Source organism: Schistocerca piceifrons, chromosome 7, assembly GCF_021461385.2.
Source record: "Schistocerca piceifrons isolate TAMUIC-IGC-003096 chromosome 7, iqSchPice1.1, whole genome shotgun sequence".
NCBI classification, from domain to species: domain Eukaryota; kingdom Metazoa; phylum Arthropoda; class Insecta; order Orthoptera; family Acrididae; genus Schistocerca; species Schistocerca piceifrons.
The window spans coordinates 451,120,602-451,147,120 of record NC_060144.1 but is presented as its reverse complement, the minus strand read 5'-3'; the positions used below and the strand labels follow the sequence as shown (position 1 = coordinate 451,147,120).

The 26,519-nt window shown below is 42.0% G+C and overlaps 1 protein-coding gene across 1 annotated transcript in view; it reads left to right on the top strand.

Moving 5' to 3' along the window:
- Positions 1-26,519, top strand: part of LOC124709009 (A disintegrin and metalloproteinase with thrombospondin motifs 7-like) — a 552,648-nt gene that overhangs the window by 450,650 nt on the left and 75,479 nt on the right. The gene's annotated exons all lie outside the window — the stretch shown is intronic.

Sequence of the window (26,519 nt, the reverse complement as noted above, 5' to 3'; positions counted from 1 at the left end):
CATCCCCAGATCAAGAGCAAGGTCCCGTCCTATTCCACCCGTCTGCTCAGACACGCGACATATGTGTGACGTCAGGAGTTTACGTTGCAAAGGATATAAGCGGCCTATTATTAAATGTGACCTGTCATTGTCTTATTAGAGTAATCCGTGACGATGTAAACTACGCTGTTTATTCCAAATGTATCGTGCTATACGACGGTGTGGTTTGTGTGGAACCGAGAGCACAGCTTAAATTGTCGATAGAGAAACTAGTACCGATAATGTTTTTTTCCTCGCAGTTTTTTCTGTATTTGACAGGAATTTAAATGCAGAAGTTACATTATTGCGAGTGAAACGGTTAGTGATTACAATTAGCATGTTGATTCTCAAAATTATTTGGCTGTTTTTGTAATGTGGTAAGTTTGTTGAGTTGAGAATCTAAGGACATAGCTCAAATGGACGTAAGTGAAATTAGTAATAACATTCTTTACAGTTTTTTTTACAAATATATGGTTGTTTTTACGTAATGTGATGTCGTTGAGGTGCTGCGTATATGAAACCAATCGTTCTTAGAAGGGTCGTGTTGTTACCGGTTGCTCGCTGTTATGATCAGGTCTGTCGTAATGGTTTCGTTGAATCTGTATTGCGATTTCAGTTGTTTAAAAATTTTCTTTGGGTTTATTCTGGAGGAATTTGTGTGTGTTATTTTTCGATTACGTCGTTGTCTTCTGAGTGGGTGTCTGATACTCCTGTCTTCGTTTTAGTTACATAAGCCAAGCGACATACAGGGTGAGCACAAAGTCTTGCCTTCATTATAACAATTTATTACAGAAGAACCGTTTGACATAATAATTTACATTTGTTGCAGTTACATAGGTTAGTGTAACTAGTTTTTTTTAAAGACCACTTACGTTAGTAAACCTCAATGTGTACTCCCTTGGCAGCTCGGAGAATGTCGAGGCGGTATTCCAGTTCCCGCCAGGTGTTTCGTAACATGTGTTCTGTCACTGTATTCACAGCAGCTTGTATCCTAGCCTTCAATTCGTCGACGTCAACAACTGGTGTGACGAAGACTCTGTCCTTGATATAGCCCCGGAAAGAAAAGTCAAGGGGCGTAATGTCTGGAGAGCGGGATGGCCAGTGTGTTGGACCGTTCCTTCCAGTCCACCGATCCGGAAATGTTTCATCAAGGAAATCACGCACTATCAAAGCCCCACAGTTAGAAGCATATCAAACATGGATAATTTTCCAGCAAACTGGAGCATCTCCCCCCCCCCCCCCCCCCACTGGGCTTTGATAGTGCGTGATTTCCTGGATGAAACATTTCCGGATCGGTGGATTGGAAGAAACGGTCCAACACCTTGGCCACCCCAATCGTGAGACATTACGAACCTTGATTTTTTTTCTTGGGATATATCAAGGACAGAATCTTTGTCACACCAGTTGCTAACGTCGTCGAACTGAAGGCTAGGATACAAGCTGCTATGGGCACTGTGACAGAACACATGTTACTAAACACCTGACGGGAACTGGAATACCGCCTCGACGTTCTCCGAGCTACCAAGGGAGCACACGTTGAGGTTTACTAACGTAAGTGGTCTTAAAAAGCTAGTAACACCAAGCTATGTAATAGCATAAAATGCAAATTATTATGTCAAACGGTTATTCTGTAACAAACTATCACAATCAGGGCAAGACTTTGTGCTCACCCTGTATTTGAATTCAATAGTTTTTTCGGTTTATTTTAGAGGCATTCATGAGTGCCATTTCTCGATTATGTTTTTCATCTTTTCTGGGTGGGGACAAGGTGTCTTGTGTAACTGTCTTCGTTTGGGTTACATAGATGCAGCATACAGTGCTATTCCACTTGTGTATTTTTTTTAATATTTCCTTTCCGTTTATCCTGGAGGAATTTGTGTATGTTACTTTCCCATTATGTCGTCGTTTTGTGGGTGTGTCTGGTATCGTTTCCTTCATTTGAGGTATATAGATCGAATGAAAATTCCTATTCCAGTAGCATGAGGTTTTTTATATTGGCTTTTGCAAGGTGATTCATATATTTCACATGTTTTTTATGCGTGTTGTCGACTGTAATTGTCTATCTTGTGGTAGCCATTTTGAAGAATGTAGTCGGTCTGTTATTAAATTTAATCTGTGTTAATGTCAGTACCTCGTCAAAAACTATCCTCTTGACTTGAAATATGATGTCATTGATCAAAGCAAACGGGTGGAATCCTGGACCCTGCTTTATTGGTCACATTCCCTCACGCCACGAGATGGTGGGGAGAGGTTTGGAAATTAACACAGTACTTTGGCGCAAAGTTTGGTGATCAAAAACCGTACGCCATTACCTATCATCTCCTTGACGGCCAGTCACTAGAGATGAACATTTCGTTCACCACCTGAATTCGAACTGGTTCCCTCCGAGTCTAGCGCCACCGTACAAGGGTGCGTTAGCAACGTCGCCTAAGGACGTGACTTCTGGGCGAGAGGTTTGCTCTCGTGCGTGGCATTTCACGTATACTCAGCCATCTCTACAGTTTAAAATGAAGCGAAACTCGTCAGAGAAAAACGTCTCCTTGTCAAACGCTAGTACACTACTGGCCATTAAAATTGCTACACCAAGAAGAAATGCAGATCATAAACGGGTGTTCATTGGACAGATACATTATACTAGAACTGACATGTGATTCCATTTTCACACAATTTGGGTGCATAGATACTGAGAAATCAGTACCCAGAACAACCACCTCCGATCGTAATAACGGCCTTGATACGCCTGGGCATTGAGTCTAACAGAGCTTGGATGGCGTGTACAGGTACAGCTGCCCATGCAGCTTCAACACGATACCACAGTTCATCAAGAGTAGTGACTGGCGTATTGTGACGAGCCTGTTGCTCGGCAATCATTGACCAGACGTTTTCAATTGGTGAGGCATCTGGAGAATGTGCTGGCCAGGGCAGCAGTCGAACATTTTCTGTATCCAGGAAGGCCCGTACAGGATTTGCAACATGCGGTCGTTCATTATCCTGCTGAGATGTAGGGTTTCGCAGGGATCGAATTAAGGGTAGAGCCACGGGTCGTAACACATCGGAAATGTAACGTCCACTGTTCAAAGTGCGGTCAAGGAGAACAAGAGGTGACCGAGACGTGTAACCAGTGGCACCCCATACCATCACGCCGGGTAATACGTCAGTATGACGATGACGAATACACGGTTCCAATCTGCATTCACCGCGATGTCGCCAAACACGGATGCGACCATCATGATGCTGTAAACAGAACCTAGATTCATCTAAAAAAATGATGTTTTGCCATTCGTGCACCCAGGTTCGAAGTTGAGTACACCATCGCAGGCTGTGATGCAGCGTCAAGGGTAACCACAGCCATGGTCTCCGAGCTGATAGTCCATGCTGCTGCAAACGTCGTCGAACTGTTCGTGCAGATGGTTGTTGTTTTGCAAACGTCCCCATCTGTTGACTCAGGGATCGAGACGTGGCTGCACGATCCGTTTCAGCCGTCAGGATAAGATGCCTGTCATCTCGACTGCTAGTGACACGAGGCCGTTGGGATCCAGCACGGCGTTCCGTATTACCTTCCTGAACTCACCGATTCCATATTCTGCTAAGAGTCATTGGATCTCGACCAACGCGAGCAGCAATGTCGCGATACGATAAACCGCAATCGCGATAGGCTACAATACGACCTTTATCAAAGTCGGAAACGTGGTAGTACGCATGTCTCCTCCTTACACGAGGCATCACAACAACGTTTCACCAACGCTGGTCACCTGCTGTTTGTGTATGAGAAATCGGTTGTAAACTTTCCTCATGTCAGCACGCTTTAGGTGTCGCCACCGGCGCCAACCTTGTGTGAATGCTCTGAAAATCTAATCATTTGCATAGCACAGCATCTTCTTCCTGTCCGTTAAATTTCGCGTCTGTAGAACGTCATCTTCGTGGTGTAGCAATTTTAATGGCCAGTAGTGTATATTTCGCGACGAAGATAATGGGAAGATCGTGTCCTCGCTTAGCCTGACATTCCAGATACTGACGAGCACATACTGCAGACAATCACACTTGAAGCTCTGTTCTGAAGTCAGCCAACAGTAGATACTTGTCGCCAAGAGGGTGAGATCGCCCTCGAGTTCTCGTTTCCTCTGCCATTCACTCCCCGTTCCTTCAGTCATATTCCTGCTCTTCGTAGCTATTCCCTTCCTCCCTCTCCATACAGCGCTCCACGAACTACGGTTCAGCCTCCCGTGCCGTACATATGTGGCTAATATTACCATGATGACTGAAATCTCAGTCTACATTATTGATTGAAAAGTTAATGATGTGTGGCGTCATGGCGTACAACACTCGACCTCTACTTTAGGAACTTAAGTCAGGGCGAACCACCCCCGGCAGTACGGACGAATCTCGGGTTCTATTGAGCATAACAAACTGCTCAGGAAAGGTTTTGCACCAACCTTGTGAATTGCATAGTTTGTGTTTTATTGATCAGAAACCTCCTTCTCAATCGCAACGAACAACCGAGTATACTGGGTAGTTACAACTAAACGTTTGCTAATTGTGAATGCACTCCAGGAAAAGTGATCGTAGGAAATGAATCTTTACATGGGCGTACCCAGCGAGGGGCAGGGGGGGGGGGGGGGCAGCTCCCCCCCCCCCCCCCCCCCCCCAGAAGATATTCGCAGTTTTCCACTAGTTTCCTTTTTTATTTAATGTGAAATGCTGCATGTTGTCTCGGATTGTACAAGTGCATTATTGTATTTAAAATGTTTGTTAAAAGCAGTTTTTCACTGGTTTACTGTTTTATTTAATAAGAAGTGCTGTATATTGTCTCGAGTCCTTGTTTCCTGAGACTAGTATGACCTGCCCCCCCTCCCCCCCACCCCCCCACCCCCCACCCTCCTAGTTCAGATCCTGGGTACGCCCTTGAATCTTTATGGGGACATTTGTAAGGACACGCGGAAAATAAATAACCAGCGAACCAAAGAAATTAACACATTTTAATTTTCACATGAGAGGGTAACAATTCTTACTTGTGTACCAAGTTTACATTCCAGGTTACAAACGTTGCCCAATACGACAACCATTTGCATGAGAAGTTTGTATTGATATCTTACCACAATTTTACCAGCACTTTGCGAACGATGGACCATGGAAAGTTCAGCCGTCGTGACACAACTCTTGCACTGCTTGAAAATCGCCCACTGCGTCCAGCATTGGCAGACATGACAACAGTCACTTGAACAGTTTCTGGCGCAATTGGTCGTTGGTTCACCCTGGAGCTGTTCGCAAATCGCCAGTTTATTCGAACTTTCAGATCACGTTCTTCAACATTTATCATGTTGTTGTTGTTGTTGTTGTTGTTGTCCTCAACAACAACATTTATCATATAGCACTAGAAAACGCAATTTCCTCAAAAAAGAGTAAAATTTTAAAAAAACGAGAACAGCCAAACAAAAACATATCAAGCATCGCTTGAATACTTCGTCGAGCTTATATAAAACATGTGTCTTTTATTCATAAACTACTTTTGCACTTATCAATAGTAACAGGAAACTCTTGCCTTTGAAGATGAAGAACATTCTGTCGAGCACAAAGTAACAACAATAATTATATAGATTTTTTTAATGTTTGTGCATCTACACTGTACTTGCATCAAAAGTAAGCTTTGGTTACATAAAAGCGCAGAAGCTACGTGATCAACTTATTTTTATTACTCATAAACTGCATGTAAAATGCAGTGCATACTTTGTAAGGATATAAAACACAATGGACAAAAACTGAACTATTTGTGATTCTAATTATGTGCGAAACAGACAAACAAAAAACAATAAAGTGTCGAATCCAAGTTTCTCTCACACACATTCAATTATGTTTCTTTCTCTACTAATGTTTCCAGTACTATCGGTAATTCTACGATTTACTACCACATTTAAAGAGTGTACTAAAACTACCGAACCGTAGTTTTGGTAGAGCGCAACTCTGTGTGATACAAAAGCATCAGTATATATTACAGTTGTAGACAGTCAACATGGGTCTGGACGAGGTGAACAGAGCCTTACTCGTAAAGCAGTTTTAGCGAAACAACAGCAGTGGCCCTGTGTCCTTCGCAAGTATCGACGCGTTAAAGGAATACGGTGCTCTACCAAAACTACGGTTTGATAGTTTTAGTACACTCCGTAAATGAGGTAGTAAATCGTAGAATTACCAGTAGTACTGGAAACATTGGTAGAGAAAGAAACATAATTGAATGTGTGAGAGAGAAACTTGGATTCGACACTTCATTGTTTTTTGTTTGTCTGTTTCGCACATAATTAGAACCACAAATAGTTCAGTTTTTGTCCATTGTGTTTTCTATCCTTACAAAGTATGCAATGCATTTTACATGTAGTTTATGAGTAATAAAAATTAGTTGATCACGTAGCTTCTGCGCTTTTATGTAACCAAAGCTTAATTTTGATGCATGTACAGTGTAGATGCACCAACATTTAAAAAAATGTATATAATTATTGTTGTTCCTTTGTACTCGACAGAATGTTCTTCATCTTCAAAGGCAAAAGTTTCCTGTTACTATTGATAAGTGCAAAAGTAGTTTATGAGTAAAAGACACATGTTTTATATAAGCTCGACGAAGTATTCAAGCGATGCTTGATATGTTTTTGTTTTGCTGTTCTCTTTTTTTTAATTTCACCTTTTTTTGAGGAAATTGCGTTTTCTTGTGCTATATGATAAATCTGTATTTTTTTTCACTACAGGATCCCTCCGTTTCATGTTACAAATCAATAATTTCCGTATGAAACCTGAACTAAACTTCATCAATTTAATTTTTCCTATAAATACTATTTGTTCTTAAACAACAGACAGGAGGCTAACTGTGTAGAATAATAATGTTCCGTAGGTTACACTGCCCTTTACATATCGTCAGACAACTTCTAGACGGTTCACTGCTTCCGGTTTCTAGACACTGATCACAATTTCAAAGAAAGCGTTCGAGGTGAGGTAACGCCCGATAAGTCGGTAACACACCTAAAGTACAGGAAATGTGGTTATGATCTTAGCTAACCAAGGCTACTAGGAGAATTACCATAGCCTACGCTTACTTATCGCAGTCTATTACGGTAGTTTTACAGCTCTAGTTTCAACTCTGCGTCGGCGTACCAGCACCAGCGCCGAACGGCAAGCCATGACAATGACACTACTAACAATGCAAATAGTACAGCGTATGGTCTCAACATCATTCCTACAAACTTAGGTACCTATACGGTAAGTAATTCTGTCTACATTGGCTCAAGTAGCGAAAGTTTAATTACACCCACCTTGTATAATGGAGATGAAACTAAAACTGAATTCTAACTACAGACAGTAGAGTGACCTTTAAAAGGGTGCAGCCCTTCCAGGCCCACAAGGAGTTGGTGACCATTTGAATAGCTGTACTGTCAGCTCCGTATTTTCAGTTGCAAACTGAGGAGTTTACAGGATGTTGGGCCTGATGTTACCCATGCTTCTGGGTAGGATTACCCACTAACACGGGCCTATCGAGGTGATAGAAGTGGACGAAAAGCGATGAATAGTAGCGGGTTTAAGGGCAGAGGGAAAAGAGTGCCAAGGCAAGCGCCAAAGAATAAAACCTCTGCGACAGCCTGGACGGGTAGTAAGAGCATTAGGGGATTTTCTTGCTATCTGCGACAGATCATGGAAGGATAAGTTTAGTTAGTGCTCGGATATAGTGCAATACTCGGTACTAGTGTCATAGGTTGGGTTCGGCATAAGAGTGTCAACTAGAATTGACGTGAGATACTGCTGGGTTGGCCACCGATGATGTCTCCTGGGCCAGCTGCAGCGTCTGCGTACCTGTAAAAGCGAATAGTGGTCATAATAGTGTTCGATTGGTCACAGAATCGATCACACATTGTAGGAGGTTGTGTGGGTTCTATTTGTTTTTAGTGAGCAAGATTTGGCTTCCCTGCTGTGGCCGGTTGAGCGGCTGTGTGATTAATCAGGCGGTGCAAGTCAGCTACGCTGTGATGCAGGGGTTCGTCGTCATTTGCGCTGTTTGTGTGCCTTGGATTGCCCTAGGTGGTTATGTGTCCTAATAATGAGTATTTGGACGACTGTGCTTCCACTTACGATTGCGGTCGTAGTTTCCCAGATTCAGGATGAAGTGGTTGCTCGAGTGTCTGGAGTTCACGTATGGCATGTGGCGAGTTTTTTTAATATCTCCTACAAAGTATCTAGGCGATATTCATTGTGAATGTCCACGGTAGAATCTTGTTCTGTATGACCTGCAGGTGGCGCAGGCGTGTTGGAACTGCATATCCCCAGACTGGAGCTACGTACGTCATCAGCGGTCTAATCAGTGTGGTCCATATACATAGCGAAATATTGACTGTAGGCTTGGACAATAGGTTGGACGATTCTGTACCTATATTGTAAAGCCTCAAATTACCCTCGACAGTGAATAAAAGTGTCAGAAATTCGTACGTGGTCGCGATCAGAAACTTGACTGAGCTATCATTGCTGAACACAGGGCTGCAATGTTTCCTGGCAGAATCCGCACTCTGCTACGACAGTCATCAAGAGTCAGATATGCCCTGCATCTGTAGGTGAAAAGAACCCGAAGTCATTGATCCATATTCAATTTCAGGCGTTCTCATGCCCACCTCAGTCGCTCACCACATTGCTGAGGGTTTGTTCGTACAGGAGACAGAAAGGACAAAGTCATCGCGTGGGGGTGGCTGCGAACTGTCTGTGCCAACACAACCCTCTTAGTTGCTTCTAAATATGTAGCGTACAGTTCTGCAGCATTCTCCTCGTGAGAATGCAGGATAAGGATAATCCATAAGTCAAATGCAAGGATCATTACGCGTTGTTGACAGTGGGTGATCACGACGAGGTAATTTCCTCTGTTCTGCATCTTTCGAAGGCGAATGAATGTTGTAATAACGTCACTGTGGTGCCCTCCAATTCAGCGGGCAACTTTGTGGACCTCGACACCCTCGTATTCAGTATAGTTTGCCTGTTGAGAACTGGGTAAAGTTGTTTGAGCATCGTGTGTGATCGGTTGGCCGCGTATTGTATGTGGTCCCCCACTTGTTAGTTTTCGGTCCAGCTAGACATCGATTTACCTGACTTTCTCAAGGAGACATGTTGGGCGTGTGTGTAGTGTTACTTGTTTGCACTGTTGGTGCCTGTGCACTTATTTCGGTCTACGTGTGAACAGCATTGCCTCGCGCTTGCCGACTTTTATTTTAACCCCCCATCGCTCCAACCAAGGTTCGGCAGTTCAAAGTGCAGTCTTTAGTCGTGAGTTGATGTTTGAAGATTTCCAGTCTTGCGCTGGGATGGCATTGTCATCCGCGTAGGTGGCAGCCATCGTATTTTCTATAGTTGGTAGATCGTTTATGTAGACATTAAACAAGAGGGGCCCCAGGATACTAGTTTTAGGTACTCCAGGTTGTATACCGTGTCGTGCTGACTGTTTTCCCCGAACGTCAGTGTTGAAGCATCTGTTGGTGAGATATGAGTAGATGAGACGTACAGTACGTCGGCGAAACCAGCGTCGCTCAGTTAGCATATGAGGTCATTGTGCCAGGGACGATCTAAGGTTAGGAACAGTGCCCCTGTTGAGTCTGGGAGAATACAGCCAGTGTACACTGTTCACTTTGTAAGGGAAGAACCGCTTCAAGATTTGATTTTACGCGCATTTTAACTTTATGGTAGGAAGGGTCGTCAGGATGCGAAGTTGCCCGCTGAATTGGAGTGCACCACAGCGACGTCATTAGAACATTCATTCGCTCTCGAGAGATGCAAAACAGAGAAGATTACCTCGTCGTGATCACCAACTGTCAACAACACGTAATGACCCTTGCCTTCAAGTTATGGATTCTCACGAGGAGAATGCAACATAACTGTACGCTACATATTTAGAGGCAACCAAGAGGGTTGTGTTTGACAGACAGTTCGCAGCCACCCCCACATGATCACTTTGTCCCCTTTGTCTCCCGTACGAGCAAACCCTCAGCAAATGTGGTGAGCGACTGAGGTGGGCATGAGAACGCCTGAAATTGAATATGGATCAATGACTTCGGGTTCTTTTCACCTACAGATGCAGGGCATATCTGACTCTTGATGACTGTCGTAGCAGAGTGCGGATTCTGCCAGGTATTACTGCAGCCCTGTATTCAGCAATGATAGCTCAGTCACGTTTTTGATCGTTATAACGTACGGATTTCTGACTCTTTTCTTCATTGTCGAGGGTAATTTGAGGCTTTACAATGTAGGGGCAGAATCGTCCAACCTATTGTCCAAGCCTACAGTCAATATTTCGCGATGGGTTTCCCTTTCAAGACGATAACGCACGATAACGTCACACCCACCTCGTAATCATCTTCGTTCGGGACGCAGGAATCAACCGAATTCAATGGTCTGCCATATCTGCTGACGTAGACCCGACTGAGCAAACTTGAGGCCAGTTGAAACTCGCAGTTTGTTGTTATTTAATCGAATAACCTCAGGAGGGTTGCCGTCAGTGAGTGGGACAGGCTCGTTTAGAAACATATCTGTTATATTGTGGGCAACATTTCAAGGAGGATCCAAGCACGGTAAAGTGCATCGGCTCGAGCACGTGACTTTGAATACAGCCCACTGACAAATTTTGAATTCACAAGTGTGCTCGCTTTCGAAAAATCTTTATTTTCTATTTATTTCACAGGAAAATTATCTTCATGAGCTTCATAAGGCTTTTTATTACATTTCCTGCTTTCCATGAATGTAAGCCCACATACATTCGGTGGAAAATGAGTTTTTGAGCAATTTATTTCGTTAAAGAACTACTCTGGCACTCTTCAACCAGATGAAATAACTGCAGTCAGGCAATTACGTAGCTTTTATGTCTGTGCATCCTATTCCACCATCCTAATGGAGTCGTTGAGCGCAAACGGTGGGCAACTTGTGGGCAGTGGTGTCATGTGGTACAGATCCTGAATACGATCAAGCGCCAATTTCGAGGCGACAGTGCAGTGTCGGACCGTAATTACAGTGACCCTAGATTAAAAAGTAATACCAGGCGTGCATGCTGAACGGACGGTAGTGAACGAGTGAAGTATTGCAGCCAACGGCATTCACGACTTTATTTGACTGTACTCACAAGAAGATTGCGACAAAAATAACTACAGTGTCAGAGACCGTTCCATCAGAAATGTGACAATAACTACAGTGTTAGAGACCGTTACATCAGAAACGAAGAAAAACACCTCATGTCCAGGTGTATACGCAAAGAAAGTAGTTGAGTCTGTGCAAAGAATGGAAAGAGCAGGAACCAATTATGATAACGGGAACGACCCTGCCATATTAAGTAAACTATCCGCATCATTATCGTGTTCAAATAAGAGAGAGATGTGTATATCCACTCAAGAATCAAGGATCAAGAAAATCGGATCAAAAACTCTCTGACAACTTGATACTAGTTTCCTCCGACTGGTCTTTTGAAAATAGTATGAAGTACCAACTTTGCCAGAAGAAAGCATGTAACCAAAAAACTAAATCGCCATGGATTTTTATGTATATCACCGCGTCGGAAAATAAAGACAAAAAATTCACCATTAAAATGACTCACAATTTCAGTGGAACGTGAAAGGGTCTAGAATTCATATGGAGAAACAGACTGTTGCTGTAGGCGAAACTAATATGTTTATCTCTCGGAGACTCATCTCAAAGACACTGACGCGAATCTGTTAAGAGGCTGTAGGTATACAAAAAGGCCCCCTCAGTGGCGAAAGAATTAGATATGGTGGTCATATTCGTCATCGGCCTATACCACTCCTCGCGTCCGTACCCATTAACAACTTGCTAGCAGTCTTGTAACAGGGTACGTGACGTAAAGGGTAGCCCACTCCATAATAAAGCACTGTTCTCATTTGCGGCAATATTAACTTATATTATGTGCGATGAGGCTTCACCACTCTTCACACAGGGACGTTTAGTGCCTCATACTCTTACACTGAGATGAGCTGTGCCTTCTGAACATGGCACTCAGCACACACTTCACTGGTACGTGGTAATTCTCTGCCATTGATCTTTTGATGTGCTCTCTCGTATTTAGCCGCAGTTGACCACTATCCAGTACTGGACACACTGATCTGTTCCAGCAGTGCTCACTAGGTAGCTACCAGAAATGACGCTCATTAAGGCCTGCTAGACCCTGTACAACCAGTGAAAGATTCTGAGATTGCAATTGTGGTAGAAAAAATGACTAATTGATTTCTTATTTTTAAAACAAAGTTAATCTTTAAGAGCAACTTTAACAGTGGCATTTACGCACATCTGACTAACGATAGAGTATTTAAGCACAGGTGACTAATGTTGAATATTCAAACGCAATCGACTGATAATGAATCAACAGTCGCTTTAGGCTACTAAGAAATATACGGACTCAGCGGACTAATAATGAATATACAAACGCAACGGACCGATACTGAATTTACATCTGATACAGGGTTATACCTTGACCAAGAAGCCACGGTGAGAACTATGTATGGAACAACGAAATGGATAAATATTCAGAAAGGGATCCGGCAAGGCTGCATACTGTCACCGTACTTATTCATTCTGTATGCAGAACACGTTATGAGGAATGCGAGGCTAGATGAAGAAGAAACAGGAATTAAAATAGCTGGAATAAATGTAAACAACCTCAGGTACGCGGATGATACGATCCTGTTGGCAGAAAGTGAAGAAGAATTGAGAACACTCTTACTGAAGGTGAAAGACGAAAGTGAAAAGGCCGGTCTTATGCTGAATGTGAAGAAAACGAAAATTATGGCAACCACACCTACCAATTCGTGGGATATAGTAGGAGAAACCATGGAGGTAGTGACCACATTCAGTTATCTCGGTTCCCAGATCTCTGCTGATGGCGACTGCAGCCATGAAATCCGGAGACGCCTTTTGCTCGGTAGACAGGCGATGTCAAACCTTGACAAGGTTATAAGGTCCAGAGATATAACACTAGCAACAAAGATCAGCATTGTGAGGGCTATGGTCTTTCCAGTTGTGATGTATGGATGTGAGACCTGAACCATTAGAAAGGCTGAACGGCGAGGAATTGACTCCTTCGAATTGTGGTGTCGGAGGAAACTTCTTAGAGTTCCATGGACTGCAAAGAGAACCAACAGATCAATATTGGAGCAAATAAAACCAGACTTCTCCCTGGAAGTTCTAATGTTAAAACAAAAGCTGACCTACTTTGGACACACAATGCGAAGGCATGCCTCGCTGGAAAAAACGTTAATGCTGGGGAAGATTGAAGGAACTAGAAGAAGAGGACGTCAGAGGATGAGATGGATCGATGGCATCACAGAAGCAATGTGTTCCAACCTGGAAGGTCTACGGGAGAAAGTGCAAGACAGAAAAAAGTGGCGTGATTTGGTTCATGGGGTCACGAAGAGTCGGAACCGACTAAACGAATAGAGAGAGAGAGAGAGAGAGAGAGAGTAATGAATATTTAAACACAACAGAACTAACTTACTAGTTTTAAAATAAAAATGCACACACGAATAGCGTTTCTTACAGCATTGAAGAAAACAATATCGTCCGCTCTATTTTTCTGTGCACCCTCCCCCCCCCCCCGCCCCCCCTCATGAACCATGGGCCTTGCCGTTCGTGGAGCGGCTTGCGTGCCCCAGCGATACAGATAGCCGTACCGTAGCTGCAACCACAACGGAGGGGTATCTGTTGAGAGGCCAGACAAACGTGTGGTTCCTGAAGAGGAGCAGCAGCCTTTTCAGTAGTTGCAGGGGCAACAGTTTGAGTGATTGACTTATCTGGCCTTGTAACACTAACCAAAACGGCCTTGCTGTGCTGGTACTGCGAATGGCTGAAAGCAGGGGAAGCTACTGCAGTAATTATTCTCGAGGGCATGCAGCTTTACTATATGGTTCAATGATGATGGCGTCCTCTAGGGTAAAATATTCCGGAGGCAAAACAGTCCCCCATTCAGATCTCCGGGCGGAAACTAATCAGGAGGACATTGTTATCAGTAGAAAGAAAACTAGCATTTACGGATCGGAGCATGGAATGTCAGATCCCTTTAGGGCAGATAGGTTGGAAAATTTAAAAAGGGAAATCGATAGTTTAAAGATAGATATAGTGGGAATTAGTGAAGTTCGGTGGCAGGAGGAACAAGACTTCTGGTCAGGTAAATACAGGGTTATAAATACACAATCAAATAGGGGTAATGCAGGGGTAGGTATAATAATGAATAGGAAAATCGGAATGTGGGTAAGGTACTACAAACAGCATAGTGAACGCATCATTGTGGCCAAGATAGACACGAAGCCCACGCCTACTACAGTAGTACACGTTTATATGCCAACTAGCTCTCAGATGACGAAGAGATCGTTGAAATGTATGATGAGATAAAAGAAATTATTCAGATAGTGAACGGATACGAAAATTTAATAGTCATGGGTAACTGGAACTCGATAGTAGGAAAAGGAAGAGAAGGAAACGTCGTAGGTGAATATGGAATGGGAGTAAGGAATGAAAGAGGAAGCCGCCTGGTAGAATTTTGCACAGAGCATACGTTAATCGTAGCTTACTCTTAGTTCAAGAATCATGAAAGAAGGTTGTCTACATGGAAGCAGCCTGGAGATACTGAAAGGTTTCAGATAGATTATATAATGGTAACACAGAGATTCAGGAACCAGGTTATAAATTGTAAGACATTTCCAGGGGCAGATGTGGACTCTGACCACAATCTATTGGCTATGAACTGTAGATTAAAACTGAAGAAACTGCAAAAGGGTGGGAATTTAACGAGATGGAACCTGGATAAATTGAAAGAACCAGAGGTTGAAGAGAGTTTCAGGGAGAGCATTGGGAACGAATGGGGGAAAGAAATACAGTAGAAGAAGAATGGGTAACTTTGAGAGACGAAATAGTGAAAGCAGCAGAGAATCAAGTAGGTAAAAAGACGAGGGGTAATAGAAATCCTTGGGTAACAAAAGAGATATTGAATTTAATTGATGAAAGGAGAAAATACAAAAATGCAGTAAATGAAGCAGGCAAAAACGAATACAAACGTCTCAAAAATGAAATCGACAGAAAGTGCAAAATGGCTAAGTAGGGATGGCTAGAGAACAAATGTAACAATGTAGAGACGCATATCACTAGGGGTAAGATAGCTACTGCCTACAGGAAAATTAAAGAGACCTTTGGAGAAAAGATAACCACTTGTATGAATATCAAGAGCTCAGATGGTGACCCAGTTCTAAGCAAAGAAGGGAAAGAAGAAAGGTGGAAGGAGTATACAGAGGATCTATACAAGGGCGATGTACTTGAGGACAATATTGTGGAAATGGAAGAGAATGTAGATGAAGATGAAATAGGAGATATGATACCGCGTGAAGAGTTTAACTGAGCATTGAAAGACCTAAGTCGAAACAAGGCCCCGGTAGTAGACTTTATTCCATTAGAACTACTGACAGCCTTGGGAGAACCAGGCCTTAGAGAACTCTACCATCTGTGAGCAAGATATGTGGGACAGGTGAAATACCCTCAGACTTCAAGAAGAATATAATAATTCCAATCCCAAAGAAATCAGGTGTTGACAGATGTGAAAATTACCGAAATATCAGTTCAATAAGCCACGGCTGCAAAATACTAACACGAATTCTTTACAGACGAATGGAAAAACTGGTAGAATTGACCTCTGGGAAGATCAGTTTGGATTCCGTAGAAATATTGGAAGACGTGAGGCAATCCTGATCCTGCGACTTATCTTAGAAAATAGATTAAGCAAAGGCAAACCTACGTTTCTAGCCTTTGTGGACTTAGAGAAAGTTTTTGACACTGTTGACAGGAATATTCTTTTTCAAATTCTGAAGGTGGCAGGGGTAAAATACATGGAGCGAAAGGCTATTTACAATTTCTACAGAAACCAGATAGCAGTTATAAGAGTCGAGGGACATGAAAGGGAAGCAGTGGCTGGGAAGGGAGTGAGTCAGGGTTGTAGCCTATCCCCAATGTTATTCAATCTGTATATTGAGCAAACAGTAAAGGACACAAAAGAAAACTTCGGAGTAGGCATTAAAATCCATGGGGAAGAAATAAAAACTTTGGGGTTCACCGATGACATTGTAATTCTGTCAGCGACAGCAAAGGAACTGGAAGAGCAGCTGAACAGAATGGACAGTGTCTTGAAAGGAGGATATAAGATGAACATCAACAAAAGCAAAACGAGGATAATGGAATGTAGTTGAATTAAGTCGGGTGATGTTGCGGGAATTAGATTAGGAAATGAGTCGCTTAAAGTAGTAAAGGAGTTTTGCTATTTGGGGAGCAAAATAACTGATGATGGTCGAAGTAGAGAGGATATAAAATGTAGGCTGGCAATGGCAAGGAAAGCGTTTCTGAAGAAGAGAAATTTGTTAACATCCAGTATTGATTTAAGTGTCAGGAAGTCATTTCTGAAAGTATTCGTATGGAGTGTAGCCATGTATGGAAGTGAAACATGGACGATAAATAGTTTGGACAAGAAGAGAATAGAATCTTTCGAAATGTGATGCTACAGAAGAAATCTGAAGATTAGATGAGTAGATCACGTAACTAATGATGAGGTGCTGAATAGAATTGGAGAGAAGAGAAATTTGTGGCACAACTTGACTAGAAGAAGGGATCGGTTGGTAGTCAAATTATGAGGCATCAAGGGATCACCAGTTTAGTATTGGGGGGCAACGTGGAGGGTAAAATTCGTAGAGGGAGACCAAGAGATGAATACACTAAACAGATTCAGAAGGCTGTAGGTTGCAGTAGGTACTGGGAGATGAAGAAGCTTGCACAGAATAGAGTAGCATGGAGAGCTGCATCAAACCAGTCTCTGGACTGAAGGCGACAACAACAACAACCATTTTTCTGTGTACTAACGACACTTTAAACATTCCAGCAGCCCTTTGGAGCTAGCGGGTGATTGGCACTTACCTTTTATCTTCACTGCAGTATGCTTCACACCGAAACATAAAGCTGAAAGAGAGCCGTGCTGTGCAACAACTTGTAATCAGTAATCGTGCTGTGGGCTAAACTGGTCCTGAAGATGTGGTTACTAAGATACTTTCTTATTTGATCTAAATATTTCTTTACTAAATATTGTGTTGAAGACGTGGATTAATGTTCACAGAATGTCCATATTAACAAAAAGGTATAGAAGTTGCAGACGTAGACGGCACGTGATGAAGTAGTGCGAAACAAATCTTCTGTCCAGGTTAATAATACGAGTGCATTATTCGCACGCACCACAGTTAATAATCAAATTACTCAAACTAAAGGCACAAGTGTTCATCACATCTCGGACATTTTTCATTCCAGGACAAAGCATTCAAGAAGAAAGGAGATCTCAAGTCAAAAATCAAGAAGTCTGTTTTCCGCTTAGATTATGTATTCATAAAGTTGATTTAGCAACAGAAATTACACGATAAATAATTTGCAAATAATAATATAACATGACCCCTCAGACGGTGCTGCATTCTACTCATCGCCACGAAGATCGCGGATTCCTGCAGTTGACAAAACAAAAGTTCGTTGACGCTGACTCAAATAACCATAACTTCCGACGCCATATGAGAGAGAGCATTCTTATTTCGTCACAGCCACACGGATTCTGGACTCAATCTGTACCTGGTAATACATAAGACTTTGGGCTCACTAACCACCACGTCGTTCCTCCCCAGGAAGTTGCGATGCACCACATATTTCAACGTTATCAATTCCCAAGCATTTACGGAATACGCGGCTGAGAAGCAACCACGCAAGTTCAAATGGTTCAAATGGCTCTGAGCACTATGCGACTTAACTTCTGAGGTCATCAGTCGCCTAGAACTTAGAACTAATTAAACCTAACTAACCTAAGGACATCACACACATCCATGCCCGAGGCAGGATTCGAACCTGCGATCGTAGCGGTCGCTCGGTTCCAGACTGTAGCGCCCAGAACCGCACGGCCACTCCGGCCGGCTACCACGCAAGTGGATACTCACAAAGGAACAAGGAAAGATACTTCAATCAACGTCTTGGAACGCTAATAACGAATCATTACATGTACAGAAACACACCGTACTAGAACAAGGCATGTAATAAATGCGCAAGGTAATACAGTACTAAAATTGACTAGTTGCCTGAGGGCCACTTGGACTTCGAACAGTTTTTAACTATCAATTTCATGAATTAAAGCAAGGAATTCATTCCAATAATAAAACCGAGATGATATAAAGTTAATTCTCGCTGTCTCGCACGAGTATCCCATCAGTCAGATACTTCAACAGCGGTAGTGGCGAGGTGTTTCACTGACAGCGGCTCCGACTCAGGTCTTTCCACGAGTGTGCACCCGTCGCTCTTTGCTCTCCGTTTCCTTAACCTGAGAGCCTAACATATCCCACTTGAACAGTGGTCGCAGATTGTGCTCAGCTCGATATTCATTTTAATGAACCACAACTAACGTGGTATATTTGACCAACATGAACGCCAAGATATGCGCGAGAAAGCAAAACTGCATATGATTCACGGGAAGCTGTCTCTCTCATCGCACATGTCAAATATGCAAGCCACCAGTGTTAAAACAGATACGAATTCTAAAATAGCACATTAAAAAACTAATTATTTGTTACTACTAAGTCAGCAGCATATAGCAGGGACCTTTCGCCGACTGTGCTTGAGCATTGCGACTGTGTTCCTGACCGGGTGGGCCACTAAAACGCTGATGAGTCCATTCGGAACTATTTGGGTCATCTGCTAACTCTGGCTATTCCCTGATGACACTTTGGAATCAGGGGCGCGTGTGGTGGTCTATGACTGTTCAAATACCGATTAATTCAACAGAACTTCTCAGCTTCTCGGGTAGCATTTTCAAACGCCAACAAAGTATGCAGGAGAACAAGAAGACACTATGGCGTTTATTACCGAATTTTATAAATCGTTATATAAGATTCGTATTTATATGGGAGACCATCAAGAGGATTGTGAGCAAGGTAGCACGTTCGCAGGTCATAGTAAAATTGCCAATTTAAGATTTCTTATTTTTCTGGCCTTTATCCCAAATCGACGTGTTAATCTGTCTATTTGCGTCTAGTATTATCCACTGTACATCAGTACAAGCCCGGTATTCACCTAGTCGAATGTAGGAAACCGCCTAAAAACAAAGTCCAGGCTGCCCCCACAACGGCCCTCATCGCCAACTTTTGGGTGAATTCGATCTGGACCCGGCGCTCTCTCCCAATCTCGGAAGCGGAGAGCTGACAGACGCTATTATCCAGTCGGGTTCCTGCCTTTTCATTGATAAAATCATAGACTCAGTAATCAGTTTTCTAACGCAGTCTGATTTCAAGAATAAATAACGGATAATCACAGTAGCACATACAATAAATCGCACAATTAGTAATTGGTAGACGTAGATTGCGCGATTAAGCGTAAAATATTGTGAAAACCACTCGTAACATCCTATCAAACAATCAAAACAACAGAAAGTAAAAATGATCAATTTACAGTTGGACGCGGTGCAATGGGATCATTGCCTTTATTTGTATCGCAGTACTTCAAATGAAAATTACTAACTTCTGACAATACCTTTCCAAATCGTGTGAATAATGATGTGACTAAAAAAACTAAATTTGTATGAACTATTACGGAATGTCTGTGGCATCAGTACCATGCTCTGTGCAATTTATTCGTGGAGATATGAACACACACTCTTCAGAAATTCCGCAACAGCAACTGAGCATTCAGGAACCAGCGTCTTAACTTACCTACATACCCTGCAAATAACGAGACATTTGTCACTACTAATGTGGGAAAACTGCTTATTAACTGACTTGTTTCATTATCTGCAATGTCTGTGACCACTAAACAGAAAAGAGGGGAATACTTGCTGCATGTGCGCACAAGATGGCATCAGACAGACAATGCACCATAAATAGGCGTAAATATTTATTAAACTATGTAGGGAAGCAGAAATTAGTAACAGCAAATTCATATGAATTACCTATACTGTCTTCAAGTCAAATAAGCAGTGGGCACAAACAACGTGGGATTAACAGTGCACATGCAACGTAAGTCGATATTCTAGGAATCACAAATAGTGAGGTTTTGATACGCCATTTCCATAAAAACATAGAACAATCTAAAGCGCAGGAAAGATTGACGAAACTGAGTGCATAATACTTCGGGCTGAGTGACTATAAAACGATCTCATGAGATTAGAACCCGATACGATTGCAAAGTAAATCATACTAATCAACTGATCCGCAACCTTGATTATTAGTAACCACTGAAAATAACTAATACGGTCTCACAATTCTCCGAACTGCTTCTGCCGTTTCTGAACTGCCACAACTCACAGCACGACTTCCCGGAACAAAGTGTGCTTAAAACTTCTTCGGAAGCATGGTCCGACTAACCGCCAGGTATCTGAGTGGCTGCAAGGGTGTGGAACTCCCTAAAGGTAGTCACGCAAACCTGCAATGTCTCAGAGAGACTTAAAGAGTCTACACAGAATATCAATATTGGTTGCCTAACATCTTTGGGAAAAGTTAACAAAGAATACTTCGCTTGTGGAAAAAAAAACTGTAGAAACAGTTAAAAGTGCCGCTTAACTTATCAGATCAGTACTAAAGCAACAAAATTTATACATCATAAAAGTATTTAAAGGCCTTCAAAGCTATTTCCCGAACCACTAAACTAACACAATGATACTTGTTCATTTATGTTCAGCAACAGTAGCTCCCATTGCACTATACTTTATTATACCTTCCTATACCTTATTATCCTTCTCTATACTCTTCTTCTTCTTCTTCGTTTCACCCAACTTTGGGGTACGTTGAATCAATCACTTCTGTGTGTTCTGTGCCTTTCTTTTCGCCCAGCACTGTTTCATTCTTTCTGATCTTGCTTTTCTTTCCTCATCAGAGATGACAATCGTTCTTTTCTTTCTATTTTGGAGCTGGAATCCCTCTTTTCTGTCTTTGCTTATCATTTTTGCGGTCCTGTCTGTGAGCATTTTTTCTGTGATGTGTAGTTCTCTTAAGTCTTTCTCTGTTTGGATAAACCAATTTGGTTTGGATTTTTTATTCCTGAAGTAGTCAAACATTCTTTTTGTAAGTCTATTTGGGTTCATTCTGAGAATGTGCCCATAAAACTCAATTCTTCTTTTCCTCATTGTATCCGAAAGTTTTTCTGTGGTTTTGTAGAGTGTTTCATTTTTGGTATGAATTAGTTTGTCGTTATGAAATTTGGGGCCTAAAATTTTTCTCAATATTTTTCTTTCTTTGATCTCTAGCCTTTCAATTGGGCCATGGTTAGTGATAGATAATGTCTCAGCTGCATATAGTGCTTCTGGTTTAATGACAGTGTTGTAATGTTTTATTTTTGAATTCCATGAGAGGGACTTTTTATTATAAGTATTTTTAGTAAGCTGAAAGGCTAGTTCAACTTTGTTTCTTCTTAATTCTATTGCTTTTTTCTCAAGGGCGTTCCAGCTAATCCATTCACCAAGATATTTGAATTCTTTAACAATTTCGATCTTTTGGTCTCTTACTTTAAGATATTTCATTGGCTTTTTTATATTTGTGATTATTTTGGTTTTTTCAAAAGAAATTTTAAGGCCTATTTTCTCTGCTTGTTTCTGTAATTCGAGGATCTGTTCTTTGGCTTCTTCCCATGTTTCAGCTAGTAGGGCCATATCATCTGCAAATGCTAGGCAATTAACATTGATGCCTTTGTTTTTTGTTCCTAGTCGGATTCCACTATTGATTTTCTTGTTCCATTCGCTTACTATTTTTTCTAGGGCACAGTTAAATAACAATGGAGAGAGTCCATCACCTTCTCGTACTCCAGTTTTTATCTCAAATAGGTCTGAGAGTTCTCCCATAAATTTAATTTTGGAGTATGTGTTGGTGATGGTTTCTCTAATTAGGTTTGTAGTTTTATTGTCTAGGTTCAATTCTTTTAATATGGATATTAGAGATTCCCTGTCTATGGAGTCGTACGCCTTTTGAAAGTCAATACTCATTGCAGTAATAATTAAAAAAAAAGTCATTGCTATTTTCTTGGCCCAGTCGATGCCTAATTCGAAACTGGAATGTGAGTATGGCGTCTTCTTAGTGAGATGATTTTCCTATGTGACTGCAACTGTGCTGGCTTGAGGTTGGGATTATTTTCTGAAAAATCTTTAATGAGGCTCCTGACTACGAGCATATCGGAACATGATAAGTCTTATCACTCCCCCACATACACTACTGGCCATTAAAATTGCTGCACCACGAGGATGACGTGCTACAGACGCGAAATTTAGCCGACAGGAAGAAGATGCTGTGATATGCAAATGATTAGCTTTTCAGAGCATTCACACAAGGTTGGCGCCGGTGGCGACACCTACAACGTTCTGACATGAGGAAAGTTTACAACCGATTTCTCATACACAAACAGCAGTTGACCGGCGTTGCCTGGTGAAACGTTGTTGTGATGCCTCGTGTAAGGAGGAGAAATGCATACCATCACGTTTCCGACTTTGATAAACGTCGGATTGTAGCCTATCGCGATTGCGGTTTATCGTATCGCGACATTGCTGCTCGCGTTGATCGAGATCCAATGACTGTTATCAGAATATGGAATCGGTGGGTTCAGTAGGGTAATACGGAACGCCGTGCTGGATCCCAACGGCCTCGTATCACTAGCAGTCGAGATAACAGGCATCTTATCCGCATGGCTGTAGCGGATCGTGCAGCCACATCTCGATCCCTGAGTCAACAGATGGGGACGTCTGCAAGGCAACAACCATCTGCACTAACAGTTCGACGACGTTTGCAGCAGCATGGACTATCAGCCTGGAGACCATGACTGCGGTTACCCTTGACACTGCATCACAGACAGGAGCGCCAGCGATGGTGTACTCAACGACGAACCTGGGTGCACGAATGGCAAAACGTCATTTTTTCGAATGAATGCAGGTTCTGTTTACAGCATCATGGTGGTCGCATCCGTGTTTGGCGACTTAGCGGTGAACGCCCGTTGGAAGCGCGTATTCGTCATCGCCATACTGGCGTATCACCCGGCGCGATGGTATGGGGCGCCATTGGTTACGCGTCTCGGTCATCTCTTGTTCGCATTAACGGCACTTTGAACAGTGGACGTTACATTTCAGATGTGTTACGACCCGTGGCTCTACACTTCATTCGATCCCCGCGAAACCATAAATTTCAGCAGGATAATGCACGACCGCATGTTTCAGGTCCTGTACGGGCCTTTCTGGATACAGAAAATGTTCGACTGCTGCCCTGGCCAGCACATTCTCCAGATGTCTCACCAACTGAAAACGTCTGGTCAATGGTGGCCGAGGAACTGGCTCGACACAATACGCCAGTCACTACTCTTGATGAACTGTGGTGTCGTGTTGAAGCTGCATTGGTAGCTGTACCTGTACACGCCATCCAAGCTCTGTTTGACTCAATGCCCAGGCGTATGAAGGCCGTTATTACGGCCAGAGGTGGTTGTTCTGGGTACTGATTTCTCAGGATATATGCACCCAAATTGCGTGAAAATCTAATCACATGTCAGGTGTAGTATAATATATTTGTCCAATGAGTACCCGTTTATCATCTGCATTTCTTCTTGGTGTATCAATTTTAATGGCCATCAGTGTAGGATACGTGATTCATTTCCCGATCAGCCAGTGCAAAGACAGAGCTCTGGAGGCCACCGTACAGTCACAGCAGCAGCTCTTGTAAAACATTTATGACTGATGCATCAGTTGCTTTCTACTTTTTACAAGGAGCCTGATACATTATTTGCTTCCAGTGACGTATTAGTCCAGTGAAATGAAGAAAAATTAGCCCTAAACCTGGACAAAATTCTTCAGAAGCGATGGAGTGGTATCCAATTCAACTAATGTTGCTTTTTAACAAATCCGAAGTCAGATAAAAGCGGACCATGGGAAAGTACCAAAAAATCAAATTAAAAATTTCGTCCTTTTTCGAGCTATTGAATACTTAGTCTGAAGATATAACACACAAGTCATGTCACTAGGTGCTATATTAATGACTGGTAAGTACCTAATAGATACCTTTCCAGAGTTTTGGCGATTTGAGTTATTGTATACAGTTGCATCATTCCAAACGAAGTGGAATGATCTCTTCCCGGAAATGACCAAGATAACAGCCAGAGGACATCAATTGTTATGATGTTGGTGCCATTTGCTTCTAGTTTATGGACGATTTCTTGAAGATTTGTGCTCTCGTATCGTAACATGTACAAGCCCTTTATAGCGCTGTCTGTGACATATCTCGCAACAATGGGTCGTAATTTCATTTCTGTTGTTATAGCACCAATGATTCCCATGCTGCGAAATGTATTATTCGTATCTAACGTACGAATATTACGATCAACATTGTATGGCACAAACAGTAATGCATTATTGTCTATCAGATCCTCTGAAAAACTGCTGCTTACTATTGCGCAATTCGTTTTTAATTTCATAACTTATATGTAGGAAGGAGAGAAACCCAGATGATGGAGAACGTCGATAGTATAACGTGACCTGAAGTTGTGATACATTTGAACTGTTACACCTATCTGCAGTGGGCATATTAAAGCCCTTGGGCGTATACTCTGCATTTTACTCTGGTCAATATTTTGGAAAAGAACATTCTTACGTTGCCAAGGATGTTATCCATAGTCTTTATTGTTGTGAGATTATCTATTGATGGATAAGCAACTTTCATGGCCGTTTCATTGTCTTTCACATTACTTACGGTTTCCTCTGTTATGCGTATCTTTTGTAACTCAGGATCTGTTGAATTTGTATGGTAAGATGTAAGAATGTGACCAGCAGTCCCTTTTAACGTTACAGTGTCAGCCTTTACACTTTTACCAGATGTTACAACACTCTCACTATAATGTTCTTCAGACTTTCTTTTCATGTGCCTTCGATCATATGTTTTGCAATCATTTTCTTTCAGATACTCTTCCATTTTTGAAATAAGATCCACAAGTAACTGTTCCTCGACTTTATAATCAAGGTAAGTACGTATCCTTAGGAAAGCTACTTCTTGTTCTTCGTTGATTTGTCGCCCTTCTATCTGCCTCTTTGAGAACTGCTCGGTAGTGCACATTCGTGAGGAATGTTTTTCCCACTACGAAAACTTGCACAAAATGTGCGACAGTAGACTCAGTCAGCAGAATGCTCATCTGAAAGAAAGTAATCTATGTGCCCTTTTACCACATAAGACCATTCGTCACAGTGTTTCTCACAGCATTTTTGACGGTTTCAGCAAATACGGGCGTTCGCACTTTCATTTGACCTGATTCCGCTTCTGTATTTTAAAGGAGAACCCGCTATTTTTCCACAAAACAAGCCATCAGTTAGGCCGAAAAATGGTCCGTCAGCTGAACGGGCACTTCTCTTTTGAAAGCATATATAAATTGCCGATTGTTGTTTCTTCCATACGTCAAAGCTTTTCTTATCGGTGTGATTTTTCGGCACAGTACGTGCAGTCTGTCTGCAGCACTTATGAAGATACGGCTTCCACTGAGTTTACTGGCCGCGTTTATGCCATCAGCACCCTTCTGCATTAGTTATTTATTTCTAATTTCTGTTACCAGTCTCTTTTTTATTTTATGTTTATTCTAACATAATACAACACGTTTCGAACATGTTCTGTTCATATTCAGGCGTTTATACATACACACATACAGAGAAATGTTACTTATAAATAAACAATCTTAAACTAGATTAATCGAGAACTCTTTGTCCATTGTTTTTTACTGTAGCGGCTGGTGTGGCATTTAGGGGGGAGGAGGGGGGGCAGTGGATGGCTAGAAATCGAAATCAGTGATGTCTTCTGCTTGTTTTCTTCCTTGTGGTTGACTATGTATGATATCACAGCCTGTATAGGATGCAGATAGATTTTCATCAGTTATGTGTTACGAAAATAGTGTGTTAGGCTTTTATATGACAATTGATCACTTACAATTTCATCATCTTGCTGCTTCACTTGCATCACTGGTGTAATGGCGGAGCTGTTGTTTAACATAACACTACTACACATTGTATTTTGTCACTGATTGGCAGCGTAATTCACTGCACTAATTGCTTCGACGTTATGCACTCAACACAAGATGGCGACTGTAGCATGTGAGTCTGTATCGATTACCGAGGTTTTGTATCGATAGTCTTGGTACTGACAGATTTGTAGTCATCATTTACATTGACGTATCTTGAATCTGTTGAGTTAGAACTGGCTTAAGACAGTTGCATTAGAGTTGCATTAGAGTGACTGGCTCTTGACCGTCTTCGAATTATTTTTTGCAAATACTGCAATACATCCAGCAGCTGCCATTTTTTAATAAACCTTATGTGGAAGAAAGAAATGTTCTTCAAATATTACATCTGTTAAAGTAACACATTATAAAATATTAATCTTATACTAACAAATAAAATAATTTTGAACAACGACCACCATATTGAACAGAATATCACTTTAATCATT